General features: G+C 32.2%; 1 protein-coding gene across 13 annotated transcripts in view; it reads left to right on the top strand.

Annotated features, from left to right (window-relative positions):
* Nucleotides 1-3184: 3184 nt before the first annotated feature.
* CALCRL (calcitonin receptor like receptor) overlaps nucleotides 3185-13704 on the top strand; it is a 107336-nt gene continuing 96816 nt past the window's right edge. For all 13 annotated transcript variants that reach the window (XM_073807505.1, XM_073807504.1, XM_019931547.3 and 10 more), the window contains exon 1: nucleotides 3185-3413. The gene's annotated coding sequence lies outside the window, so the exon portion shown is untranslated. The remainder of the gene's footprint in view (nucleotides 3414-13704) is intronic.

Here is a 13704-nt window from a genome sequence, read left to right on the forward strand (position 1 = left end):
AGTGGTCAGTTCAACCCAAACCACATTTTTGGTCTAATTTGACTAAGTTAGTCAAATAATATAAACAGTAATCCAGATATTTTGAGATAATCTCCTCCTGAGTGTTAGTCAAAGTGCATTTCACATGGTAATTGGTACTCATTACTGGTAGACTACGGCTCTCATGTGCCTTACATGGGACCACAAATGTAGGCACAAATCTGTGTCTAGGATTCTGAAATGGGCAAGCATGACTAATTATTATCATATATTTCATTCTGCATTGTACATCATTCCTGAGTTCTATAGAAAACCTTATTGACAGCGTCCTGCATGGTTACATCTAGACTCTGCGTTTGCAACATTAGTTGTTAATTGCAGAGAATTTGGCACTTGATTCCTCATGTGCTCGTCAATCTATGCTGTATAAACTAGATAACAGAATACATCCTATTTTTTTCTTAATTCCCCAACACAGCTAGTACAGTGTCTAGCTCAAAATATAGGTTTGATCACTTATTAAATGATTACAAGTGTCTTTAATCATCTGTTCTGGAAAAAAATTATTTTATAAATAAAATACATAAGGCTAAATTAATATATTGATTAATGCCTCACTGGTTAAGAATCACCTCAATGATTATTGAAATGCTTTCACTTTGTTCTACTGCATTTTTTCCAAATATCTGTTGTCATGTTTCAGTGTTGAGATCCATCTTTTCACCTGTCCCTTCATATCCAGAGTGGCTCCCTGAAAGTCCTCATGCCATTTATTTCATCTGGAGTTTATAAAATGGCAATTTAGAATCTGATTAGTGGGATGCAGTTTGCCTGTTATTTCTAAATAAGGCTTTTAAATGATAAGTAATAAAAATTATCCAAGGGACTTCATGGAGTATAAACATGTGCCTGAACAATAATTTAAATATAAATACTATAGCCTCTATTAGCCTTCCCATTTAGTGTAGTATTAGTAAAGGAGAAAGAGGATGTATAGTAGAGGAGAAACAGGGTTGGTTTCAGATTCTTAGGACATAAGTCCAAAGCATAGATTTTTTTATTCCCTAGACTTTACTAGTGTTGGGCAAATGAAATCAATGACTCTTGAAGAAAAAATATTAGTACTTTTGCAAACTTATTGGCAAAAGTTTTAGTTTTTTATAACTTAAATTCAAAAGCTATATTTTGATCTCTTACTAGGAGTCAGATGATATACCAAGCATGAGAGATCAGAAGACATGGACAGTAAACATTCAGGCACATATTAAAGTCTAGTATTTGATTCTGCTCTGAATTTTAAGATGGGAACAGCAACACGTAAAATGTTTTGTCAAAGGTCACACTAGAAAGTATCAGAACCAGGACTGGAATCTCATGTCTCTTGGTCCAATCCCAGTGCTTTGTATTAGTGGTTCCCTTAGTGTATTCACTCTGCAGCAGAATTCAGTAAAGTTTTCACCTGGCAATATCCATGTCAGTATTCTGATTAAAGAGCCACTGTTTGTGGAGTTGGTCATAATCTGCAACATTGACTTTTCTTCTCATGGGCTGAAAGAAATAACTCCAAATGAAGTACATCTCAGCAGCCTCCCAAAGCAAAGCAAAACCTAGTCCTAACTGGAAATGACAATATTCTGTAAACTTGCAACCTATGGTTATTTTCTATTTCTCAATAACCAAATAGGTATAAGTTAGTTTCTTACAAGCTTTATAACTATAATTTGATAGAGATTAGTATGTATCCAATTTTTATATGTATTTATTTTTATCAACCTTGATCCTCTTGATCTTAAGATCAATAATTGTGTAATAAGTTTCTTCCAAGTAATAAAATTGTCAGCAGGAACATACTGTTTAAAATACGTGAATTCTCTTTAATTTATGTTGCCTGGTCCTCCTTTGTTATTCTACAAGGAATATGAGAATCTCATTTTGTTCTGGAATTGCAGTAACACACCAATATCTCATTGCCTCTGATTTCAGATTTACTAAGAATTGAGTAATCATCATCATATCATATGTATTTCTAAATGTTACCTAATTTGTTGACTGAAAGTGTTAAAAATATATGGATTTTAGATATTCTTTGATGCATCTCTTCTAGTTTACAGATAGAAAATTGATGCCCAGATAAGTGACTTTTAGTGCTGTTTAGATTTCAGAAATTATTATTGTTGTTGTATCTCACACATACACCATATTGTCAAAAAAAAAGTTCATTTCAAATTTAAAACTTTCTCCCCTGATAACTTCCAATGATTTATTAAACACATTTAGAATAAACTTATGTTTTGAGGCAAAACTTTTTCTAAAACATTAAAGTATGTTACATATTTTACCTTGTTTCATAATTTAAGTCTACAAATTATTGGCATTTTTGTTAAGGCTATTTTGAGGTATAAGTGTAGTGGTATTAATTACTCTTTTATTTCATAGGTGATAACAAGTCAAATATTTTTAAATATGTGCAATTATTTTAAATGTATAAACACGTTCTCAAAAGGTTATTTTCTCTAAGATATATATTTATATATAATGAAAAATAATTATGTATGTATATGTATACACACACAACACATACACACACAATGGTTTTGGTTATGACACATACACACATATCTATGTCATGAACAAAATAAAAAAAATGTTCAAAAATAGAGTTTCATCATTTAATTGTGGAAAACTGATCAGGGAATAGCTCTGATTATCAGAGATCCAAATTAACAAGAGTTAGATCACAGAACTAATTATGAGGGAAAAATAGTTATTAGTTTTCTGTGTTCCTTTATGAAGAAAGACATGTTAGATTAAAAAATTCCCTTGATGCTTTGTAAAGTGTAATTCAACACACACACACACACACACACACACGCACACTTCCTAATTCCTTTAATTCTTTGAGCAGAATACTATGTTCAGATTTCCTTCAAATCATAGGCATCTCTGTTTGACAAGTTCTAACAGAACTCAGTCAAGGTGAAATACAGCCAGCTTTTGCTGCTAACAATGTATTCATACAGCATATGATCTCTGTCTGTTCAGGCTGCTTCTTGCTCTTGTCTCAGAATAAAAAAGGAGTGCTGCTTTCCTGGGGTATGCCATTTGAGAAAGAAAGTAACCTAACACTAACTGCAGGCGGGGTCAGAGTGATGTAACAGGAAGCTCTGATGTTTCCCTTCTGCTGCTGAGCACATACAATGTGACAACCCTTCCAATCTACTCAGAACAACCCTCTCTCTCCAGCAGAGAGTGTCACCTCCTGCTTTAGATCATCAAGCTCTGCTAACTGGACCTCACCCTGCCTGCAGGGTTACACTGCAAAGCTTTCACCCTTCCGCACCTTGTCTGGGGGTACATTTCTTCTGCGGAATCTCAGAAAATCAAATTCCATCCTAAGAATATTTCACCAAGAATTTCCTTAGGAGCTGTGCTGGGTAAGTGCATTATTCAAAATAAATATATTTATTCGGAGTCGTATTCTCATGTAGTTTGACAATGTTTCTACTATAGAATTTAGTTAGTGACATTGAAATTATGTTGAAACAATTCTCATTTATTTCACATGTTAGAAAAATGAGAGTATATCTCCCCAAGATGTACACAATACCTATTACTACTAGATAATATTATGTACAGTGATATTCTAGAAAAATAAATTTGGGAAGTGATAAAACATCTAAATGGATTAAAAGGCATACTTTTGAACAAATATCTTAATCAGGGAACAATGCTTTTTAAAATTAGCTCTACTATTAGCTAAGCTTAAATTTTGACAGCTGGAAAACATTTTTCCCCCAGGAAGAGTCTTTAAACTTTCCATATAATCAGTATTCTAAAAAGGGGGTGAAAGAATAACTACTTATGGGGGTCTCGGAGTCTCACTCTGTAGTTGAACACGATGGAGAATTAAAAGAAAAGGAATCACTTTGGATTTATTATATTTGTCTTCTATTTGCCACTCACGCCTATTTACACATACATCTCTAACTATTGAACTAATGGAATTTTCATTGTTCGCTGTTGCCAGATGTGTCTAAGTCTCTCTTTTACTAACTCTGAACTGTTTCCGCTGTATTGGATCATGGGGTGGGCAACAAAGGAAAAAAACAACTAGGGTTGAGAAAATGTTGATATTTCTATATTAACTCTAATTTCAAAGCTCTTAAGCTAATAGAATGTGTTACTTCCATTTGTCTGGTATCCCCCTGCAAACTTTTTCGGGGAGGGTGTGATACTGAGATAACCGTGGGTAAAGAAAAGTAACAAAATATTTCCCAAATAGATATATCAGATAATTAAACAGGGAAATTAAAGTGTGTATTAAAAAAAGAACTTCCAGGATAAAACTTACTGAAATGTTGAGATGAATCATCTGTTAATGCTTCTTTCAACAGTACAGACCGTCCTGGACAATTTAAGAAACTAGTATCTACTTAATAAGTTGTTGGTATAGAGACATGACAAATTTGTTGCTAAGAAAAATTAGATGTCAGATTTGGGTTCAAATTATATTAATTGACATAATTTTAATATATTTTCTTACCTAAGTGAAATTATAATCTGCAAAATATCCTTCAGTGGAGAAATCCTGTACTTAATCACCCATAATCTGGCACATTAACGGTGGACTACCAACACATTCTGAGTAATTCCTTCATAATTTTCTACTCAGTTTTCCCACAAATTTCTCCAAATAATGGAAAGTTCAATTAAGTCTTATTTTTGTGATTCTTTAAAAATATTATGGCTGGTTTCCTATCTCCTGTCATTCATTAATTGTACTGAGTTCCCTGACACATTTGTGGAAATGGATAGTGTTTTTAGAATGTGACTTTGTAAATAGCCATTAGATAATTAGGGGAAGAAATGGAAAGAACACACTAAATGCCTAACCCAATGCCATGGGTTAGTAACAAAAATTAAAATAACACTGTTTTTAATTTAGATTATTTTCTTACAAGGAGGTATTACATTAATATTATATTTTATAATAAGGAACTCCCTCAAATTCTCTCATCTTTATTTAATTGCTAGCCAAAACCCCATAATTTTCTTTAAATTATTAAAATAATTTAATTTATTTTTTGTAACTATTCTTATAGTATGGTTTATAATCTTTATTTTCAAAAAATACTGTGGAAAAACACTAGGCAACGAATATTGAGGGTCATTTGGCAAAGGTTTATTATTTGAGAAAATAATTGAAAGTTGGAAATAAGAATTCATATTATTAAATTCTACAGTTTGCTTTCTTTAATGGTAAGAGAATATCAGAGCATCAATGCATGCTTTCAGCCATTAAGAATTAATTTACTTTTCTGGATGATATTACCCTGTAGGATCATAAAATCAATACACAGAATCTAATTACAGTTCTAAATATGTAAGATAAAAATACAGAATTGAGAAATCACATGGGTAATGTGAGCAAAACTATGTTCTACCTGCAATATTTAGATATCTTTAAGAATATGCTTTTGGTTATTGCTACAAGTTCTTTTTTCCCCAGTATATCTTGGCATATGCCAAAATATTATTTTGTTAGTTAAAATATGTAAATTTTTAGAATATATGAGTATTCATTCACTTTGAAAAAAATGAATAACAAAAACTTAAATAGAAATTAGAACTGGGTCTGTAATTTTAAAAACTATGTTAAATGAATGGCCAAGGTATATGTACTTTACTCATTGGTGATGCCTAGGACATACTGAAGTTTAAATGGAGTCAACACCCTAGTATACTGTGAGAACTTTCACATTAACCTGTACATATTTTATCATTATTTTATGCATAACAGATATTTACTTCAGTAAAAAATTCAAAATAATATTAAGACAAAAGTTTACCTTATAAGCTTTATGTTAATGTGGAAAAATTCTTTGATAAATACAAAAAAACTAATCAGAATTCAGTTTATAGTATTATTACATATTTCTAATTTAGATATTTGTAACCATTATAACAATATTTTGTTTTCAACCTTTAGTTCCATGGTTAAAATTTGATAGTTACTTAATTTTTAAGAATTGCCTTAGAGACTGCTATAGAACAATTAAAATAAACTTTTTAAAGATCTAAATATGCATTCACTAAACAAAACTTATTTCATACTCTATGTATGACTTTGAACACAGCTTGAAAAAATAATTGTTTTTAGGGATACCATGATAATGGTGTCAACATTTCAGAAAACAAATATATTTAAAGGACATTATTTGAGTCTTTGGTTTTATTCCTTATCTTTATTTAGGATTCAGAGAAGCTCTTAAACCATAAACATAAGATACATCATTGCAACAGTGTTAAAGACGACACTCAAAGAGTGTAGTATCTCTTAGTTCTTGACTTGTAGTGTCTCTTAGTTCTTGACTTAGACTATCAGAGAATATACGTAAGATGGAAAATCAGTACACACCTATTTAAAAGATTTGTCTGTGTCTGGTTTTGAAGTTCATGGATGCACTATATAAATGTTTATAATTTCTTAGGAAATCTCTCTTTTTCTACCAAAGTACTATTACCATGCTGCACTATTAAATTTAAGAAATTCTCTCATTTAATATCAGAAAATGTTCTGATGCAATTAGGTGGAAAACAAATACTTAACCAGAAACACAAGGTCTATATGCTAACCAGATATCTCGATCATTTTCCCATTTATTCACATGGACAATCATACCTGCCCAAATTCTTTCATCAATAGTAGTTATGCAACTCAAAGTAACTGGATAGTTTTCACACCTTAATTTTAGTTTACCTACTTATAAGTTGGTTTATAATTTTGAAGGTATACAGCCTTAATTAGTGTAAAATTGAAAAAATAATATAGAATACATTTAATTGTAAACTTTGGAATATAAATATTGAACTAGTGTGATTTAAGAAAAAAGAGCATATGATTAGATATATGATAATTAAATCACCAAAACCCATTTAAATAATAGGAAATATATTTTATACATCCTATTGCCATTCCCATTTAAATAATTTAAACTTTTTATCCTCAATAAATCCAGATTATTATTTTCTCATGTCTAATTTGGATTATAATATTGTTCATTAAATCAGATTAGATCAAATAATCTGTATTTTTCCATATTTGAGTAAACTTAAAATCAAGTTAGTTTTTTAATTTAATGTTATTTACAAAAAAATGAAGAAATGGATTTTAAAGATCCAATAAAAGGCTTCTTAATGTTAAAAAATAAAATGGAATCACTGGCTGTGAACTGAGTTAGAGTCTATGTTTATTAGGTTACCAGAATTATTATCAGATGATAAGTTGCAAATACTTTCCTAGAACATGTTTCTTCCTCTTTTTCCTTTAAATTAGTTTACTTAAAAGAAACAGTATTATACAAAACAAACACAACATATTGTCGTTTGCAAAAATGGTCAAAAGAGTTTATTTACTTTTAAACATAAAACAAGTTTTAATCTTTTTCTTCCTTCCTGGTTTAATTAAATGCATCATATGCTTCCTACCTTACTACCAATTAAAAGATCAAAAACTCAGCTCGACCCAATATAAATCTAAATAAACAATTAACCAAACCAACCTTGTGGTATTGAGGCTATTGCTTTATACTTTATTGAAGTTGTTGGATGGAGCCCAATTTTTAGTGAAATCTTATTCCTTTTAACATGGAACATATTTTTTAGATAAAAAATGTTAATATGGCATAAACTTTTGTATAAATCTGTCATTATTTCTCTATTTAGGTTTAGGTTAACCTGAACTCAATTGTGCTTCTCATAAAACCATAGTGACTTGTGAGCATGTCATTTGGTATATTAAATAGCAGTGATATAGTGAAATAGCGGCTAGCTGGTTTACAAGGTGCCCCTCTCCTTCCAGCTTAGTCAGCTGGGAGGTCATTAGCATATTCATGAACACATAAGCTTGGTTTTATCAATCAAAACTAAGATAAATTTGTCTTATATCCAAGCACTGATTTCATACATTTTACAAACGAGCATTATTTTGAACCCATAACCATTAGTTAACCTGACACCAATTATTATGCAGATATTTGTGCATGAACCTCAATTTTGCTTCCCTTCCAAGGATAACTTGAAGGGAAAATTGGAACTTCAGTAAGTACTAGAGAAGAATAAGTAATGTTATAGCAGAAAATAAGGAGGATTAAAACTATGGGAAAAGAATGTCATCAATACAAAACTGTTGGGTTTTTTTTTCGTAATTCTGTTATTTTCAAATGTGAGGCAAAATAGGAGACTTGTTTTTCCTTAAATAATGCAGATCTAATATCAGGGTAACATGCTTAAATATTTTATTAATCAATTTACATATGTCTTCTTTAAAAATCTATTTTCAATGAAATTTTTTTGGTTTTAAATCCTTTTTTTTAGGACATGCCCCTATACTTTATTAGCTAAGGCAAAAAATATAACTTATGGATTTGTGTTTTAGAAATTTAGATATAGTTGTTGTTTGAAGCAATTCCCTGGAATGGAGTACATTTTAGACATCAATCATATCACATTTAGTAAGGATATTGCTACATTTTAAATGTGTTAAACACAATTTCGTTAAACTCCCAGTTAACTAACTAAAATATATTGGAATTGTCAGGTTTACTTGGGTAAATATATTTATTGTCAGCTTTGCTTTTTGGTCCTTGACATTATTAGATAAGGATGAATTATTGGATGAAGGATGCATTATTGGATGCATCTATCTTAATATCCCTGAGGGACAGAAACTTTTTTTTTTTTTTTCTGCCTCAAACAGTAGAGTCTGCCTTCCCTGCTGCAGCATTCCCACCAGAAGTCAGCATGGGTGAATTTGTCCACACTGCACTCATACAAGAGAACCCCCTTTTAAAGGGTGGCTTGCTGCTCCTGATTTAGCTAATTTCTTTAACGGTTTGCCATGTGCTATGGACATTATTAATTACTCATGTATAAACCCATTTAATCTTCCCCAAAGCCCTAGCAAATATTATTATCTTTGTTTGCAGGTAAGAAACTCCAAAACCAAGGCACAGAACTCCTAAGTAATGTGCCAAAGTTCATATGGTTATCAAGTGGCAAAACCAGAACTTAAATTCTGACTCATGCTCTGAACCACTCTTCTTCCCTTTCCAATTGGTGGCTGGTATCTCATCATTCCTATTGCAAAGGGATGCTGTTCCTGGAACCTTAAGTTAAGTATAGAATGAACTGAAATTCTTTTGAAACAGTGATAGAATAAATAATCTTGGGTTTCCTGGTTAGTCCATAAGTTTAATTTTTAAGTAGATTTTTATTTCCCACTGCTTTCTTATCAATTGCAAATAAAATGAAAAGAAAAAAATTACAATACCACAGCTGAAATATGAGCTGTGCATATGAAATATGAGAAGTGCAGCTTAATGGACTTTGGCTTCAGGTCATTCACATATGAACCCAAACTTCACCACTTCTTAGTTCCCCTTTCTCTTCTGTAAAATGGAAGTGATTAATCACATTGCTTTATAAGGTTTTGTGAGGAATCCAAGAAACAATACATTGAAAATGTTTAGCACAGCACTTGGCACGTAGTAGGTATTCAACACATTTTAGTGCTCATCATAAATCTTTTGTGAACAAGACTGAGGACATAACTTGTCTCTATGCAAAAGCTCATTCCAAACAATAAACATACAGACAATTAGAATACAACTTCTTCACAGGACAGGGAGAGTGAACAAGTGTGATTTGTAATCAGTTTTTAGACTGATCACACTTTGCCATCATCATATAATATGTGCCAGACCTAATAAAACTGACATTGTTAATCACCATTTCTACAGAGCTTGAGCACCTAAAAAGTATCTTCAAGCTAAGAATTGTAAAGGTATATTATACAGAAATTATTGTTTCTTTCTTTCTTTTACACATGATGCCCAATGAAGTACATGGTGTTCCCGAAGTCAAATGATATCATTGATAAAGCTCTGATTTTAACGTACATCTACCATGACTCTGAATCCTAACTATTTTGTTGCACTATTATATATTATCTATTATTAGATCTCTTATTGCTAACATTGCACAAAGTTGAATAAGCATAATGATCCACCAGATTTAAACTCAATTTCTTCTAACATAAGATAATAAAAGTAAGTTTATTTATGTTATGTGGATTTTGTGGAATATGGTACATTAGAGATAAATTTAGATGTTTGTCAAGAAATTTTTAGTTTTTACTACTTATAGCAGCTGTAGAAACTGAAAATTTAAAGGACATTTAGAATGATCAAATTAAACTTCATTTGTAGGGCTCCAAGTTTTTGGTGGTTATTTTCTTTTTGTAAAAATGTCTTTATTACAGGGCCTTCTTACTACTGCCTAATGGTAGACACTTATATTTTCTTATGTATTATATTTCAGAAATAGGATGAAAGAGTACTTGTGCAATAGGACAGTGAACATTCATTTAAGTTTTGGTTTAAGATAATTTATTTTAAAAATCTGTTTTTGAATATTTTATGAATTACGGTCCATATTGAGAATATAATGAAAACTACAAATTCTTTCTCCAGTACAAAACCAACTACATTCATAGGGACTCACATTTTGCATACAGTTGCATGAGTTTCATGGGATCTCCCTTTTTGATGGATCCATTAAGAGTTTTTGGATCTCATTTATGAAACTTGCTAATTAATTCAAACGACAATTTTTCTTCTGAATGAAGTAAATTATACGTATATATTTTTTAGTTACTTCAGATACTTTTATAAGTACCTATGAACTCAAAAAATAGACATGAACATCAGAAACAAATGGTTTTTAAGATTATCTCCATCAACTAGAGGGCAATACTGCAGGGCTCTAGGAAAAAACTACACAGTAGGTAGAATCCGCAATTGGTAATTTTCTATCTCCTCTCTGTACCCTTCTCCATTCACGATGTTTCTATACCTACACCTACACCTTTGGACTCTCCTCCAAACCAAATACTCAGCAGCTTCGTTCTGGCCTCAGATAGTCAAGAGTAGCATGGAAAAAAATCTTGAAGAAAAATTCTTTCTTTATTGGGAAACCTCAGTGTTTAATCTTAAAGCTTTCCACCGATTGGAAGAGGCCCACACACATTATCAAGGGTCATCTCCTTTATTTAAAGTGTCTGATGGTAGATGTCAGTCACATCTACAAAATATCTTCACAGCAGCATCTAGACTACTGTTTGATCAAACAACTGGGCACCATAGCCTAGCCAAGTTAGAACATAAATTAACCATCATACTAGTTTGGGGAATTCATCCATATTTACTCTTTTTTCTCCAAAATTATTTAGATTTTTAGATTTGGGAAATTCTTCAAAAATTCCTTCTGGAATGATAACTGGAACTGTAGTGAATTCACTAGTTAAATTGACAAGAACTGAGACCTTAATGTTGTCATCCAACCATGAGCATGGTTCATATTCTCTAGTTACTCAGGACTTTTTTTAGGGGATTGGTAGGGCAGTCTGATATGGGCTTAAATGTATGTTAAAGGTATATTTAAAAGAAATATAATATATGTTATAACATAAAAATACATTATGAATGGGGGAGGGTAAAGAGAAATGATATAAGGTTTCCACTTTTTTTAAAAAAGATAACATACACACAGGATCTTCCAGATTCGCTCTTCCTCTTATCAAGTTAAAATATGTTCTCATTGCAATATATTTTATATGGGGAAATTTCTGTTCACACCAGAATTTAATCTTGTCAGAGAACAGTTGTAGTTTAACCCAGTGACTATGTCATCGTTGATATTAGGGGTGCTACGGTTAAACAGCCTGATCTTCAGTTTAGAAAGCACTCACAATGTGCCAGCCTCTATGTTAGATGTTAAAGGTAAGACCCCGGGTCTGGACAACATCAGCTCCACCTCAGTGCAGTGTAAGACAGTGCTGATTAACTCTTAAGCTATACTGCTGGCTGCCACTCTATTTTTCATTTTGTTGCAAGATCAGGACTGAATGCCTTAACTAGGGTGTTTCTAAAATGACAAAACCTGATAAATCAGATACTTTCTGCATATATTTATTATATTTAAGAAACCTTGGATTATAGATTAAAAGTAGAAAAAAAAACTGAAATAAAGAATAATATAATGGATTCTACTTAGCTCACAATTGTATGTGCTTTGATATTCTGAAATATCTTCTTTTCAACTGCTTCTGATATAACTTTGACATTTTAAATTTTAACAGAAAGATTTCCTTGCATCTAAATCCACCACAAATGTCATGGTCATGTAGCAGAAATTGTTCATTTTTTAGACAAAAAGAATGTGGTTAAAGAAAGTGATATCATTAAGAATAAAGTTTGAAGAATGTTTGGTTTCATTAATTTGAACAGGAAGGTCTTCAAATGAGATATGAGCAAGTTTTAAGGTCTAGAGCAAACTGAGAGGGATGTAATCCATAAATGATTTTCCTAAATATTGTTTAATATTTTAATTAACTGAATTCTTCACATGAATTAACTTCCTTAATTATACACTTTCCAAAAGGATTTCCTGTACTGTGCTCCATGTTATCAGTTCAAAAATTATTAGAAGACTTACCAAGTCTTTTGATCATAAAATTAATATATGTCCATATTTAATGAACCAGATTCCAGCCTACTTCCTTCAAAATAAATATACCAAAATCAAAGAATTTATGTTAGAGTTTTTGTATAACTCAAACATTTTCAGGGCTACCCTGGTGGCGCAGTGGTTGAGAATCTGCCTGCTAATGCAGGGGACACGGGTTCGAGCCCTGGTCTGGGAAGATCCCACGTGCCGCGGAGCAACTAGGCCCGTGAGCCACAACTACTGAGCCTGCGTGTCTGGAGCCTGTGCTCCGCAACAAGAGACGCCACGATAGTGAGAGGCCTGCGCACCACGATGAAGAGTGGCCCCCGCTTGCCACAACTAGAGAAAGCCCTCGCACAGAAATGAAGACCCAAAACAGCCAAAAGTAAATAAATAAAATACAAAAGTAACTGTACCATTTAAAAAACAAAAAAGGAATCTTTAAAAAAGAAAAAATCCTTCAAAAATCCACTAATTGTGTTTCAGATTAACTCTGAAAGCTCACAGTTCACTGAGTTCGTAACTGTCACAACCCTAGTACCATAAGACACTACATATTTAAGGCTACATATTCTCAACTTTCTCAGTTATAGTACCATACATACCATAAAAGACTACATGTTAAAAACTTTTAATGTTACATGTAGTTTCTGAAGCTAGAAGCTAGAATAAGCTAAATAAATCTAGTCAATGGGATCCTAACTTAGAAATAGGAGACTCCAGCTCAGTGTGTCTTCAGAGGGTTTCGTTACGTGTAACTATGATGTAGGTCTTGACATAGCATGTGCTCTAAAAAAAAGTTAGATTTTTACACTGAGACAACACTCTGCTCCTAATTACTCAAAATCATTTAGACTTCAAGGATTGTCCTACATCTTGGTCTATGTTTTTCTTCCACACATAACTGCATAATTTTATTATCACGAAAGGGAAGCAGTCTGTAAATACAATGTGTAAGCTTTTCTATCTGGAGAGTTATCACAGTATATCAATTCCAATTTGACTAACTCCTTGGAATTAAATTTGTAGTAAACAAAGATCAGGGAATTCCCTGGCGGTCCAGTGGTTAGGACTCCCGCTTTCACTGCCGTGGGCCCAGATTCAATCCCTGGTCAGGGAACTAAGATCCTGCAAACTGCATGGCGTGGCCAATAAATG

This window comes from Tursiops truncatus, chromosome 7, assembly GCF_011762595.2.
Source record: "Tursiops truncatus isolate mTurTru1 chromosome 7, mTurTru1.mat.Y, whole genome shotgun sequence".
Lineage (NCBI taxonomy): Eukaryota > Metazoa > Chordata > Mammalia > Artiodactyla > Delphinidae > Tursiops > Tursiops truncatus.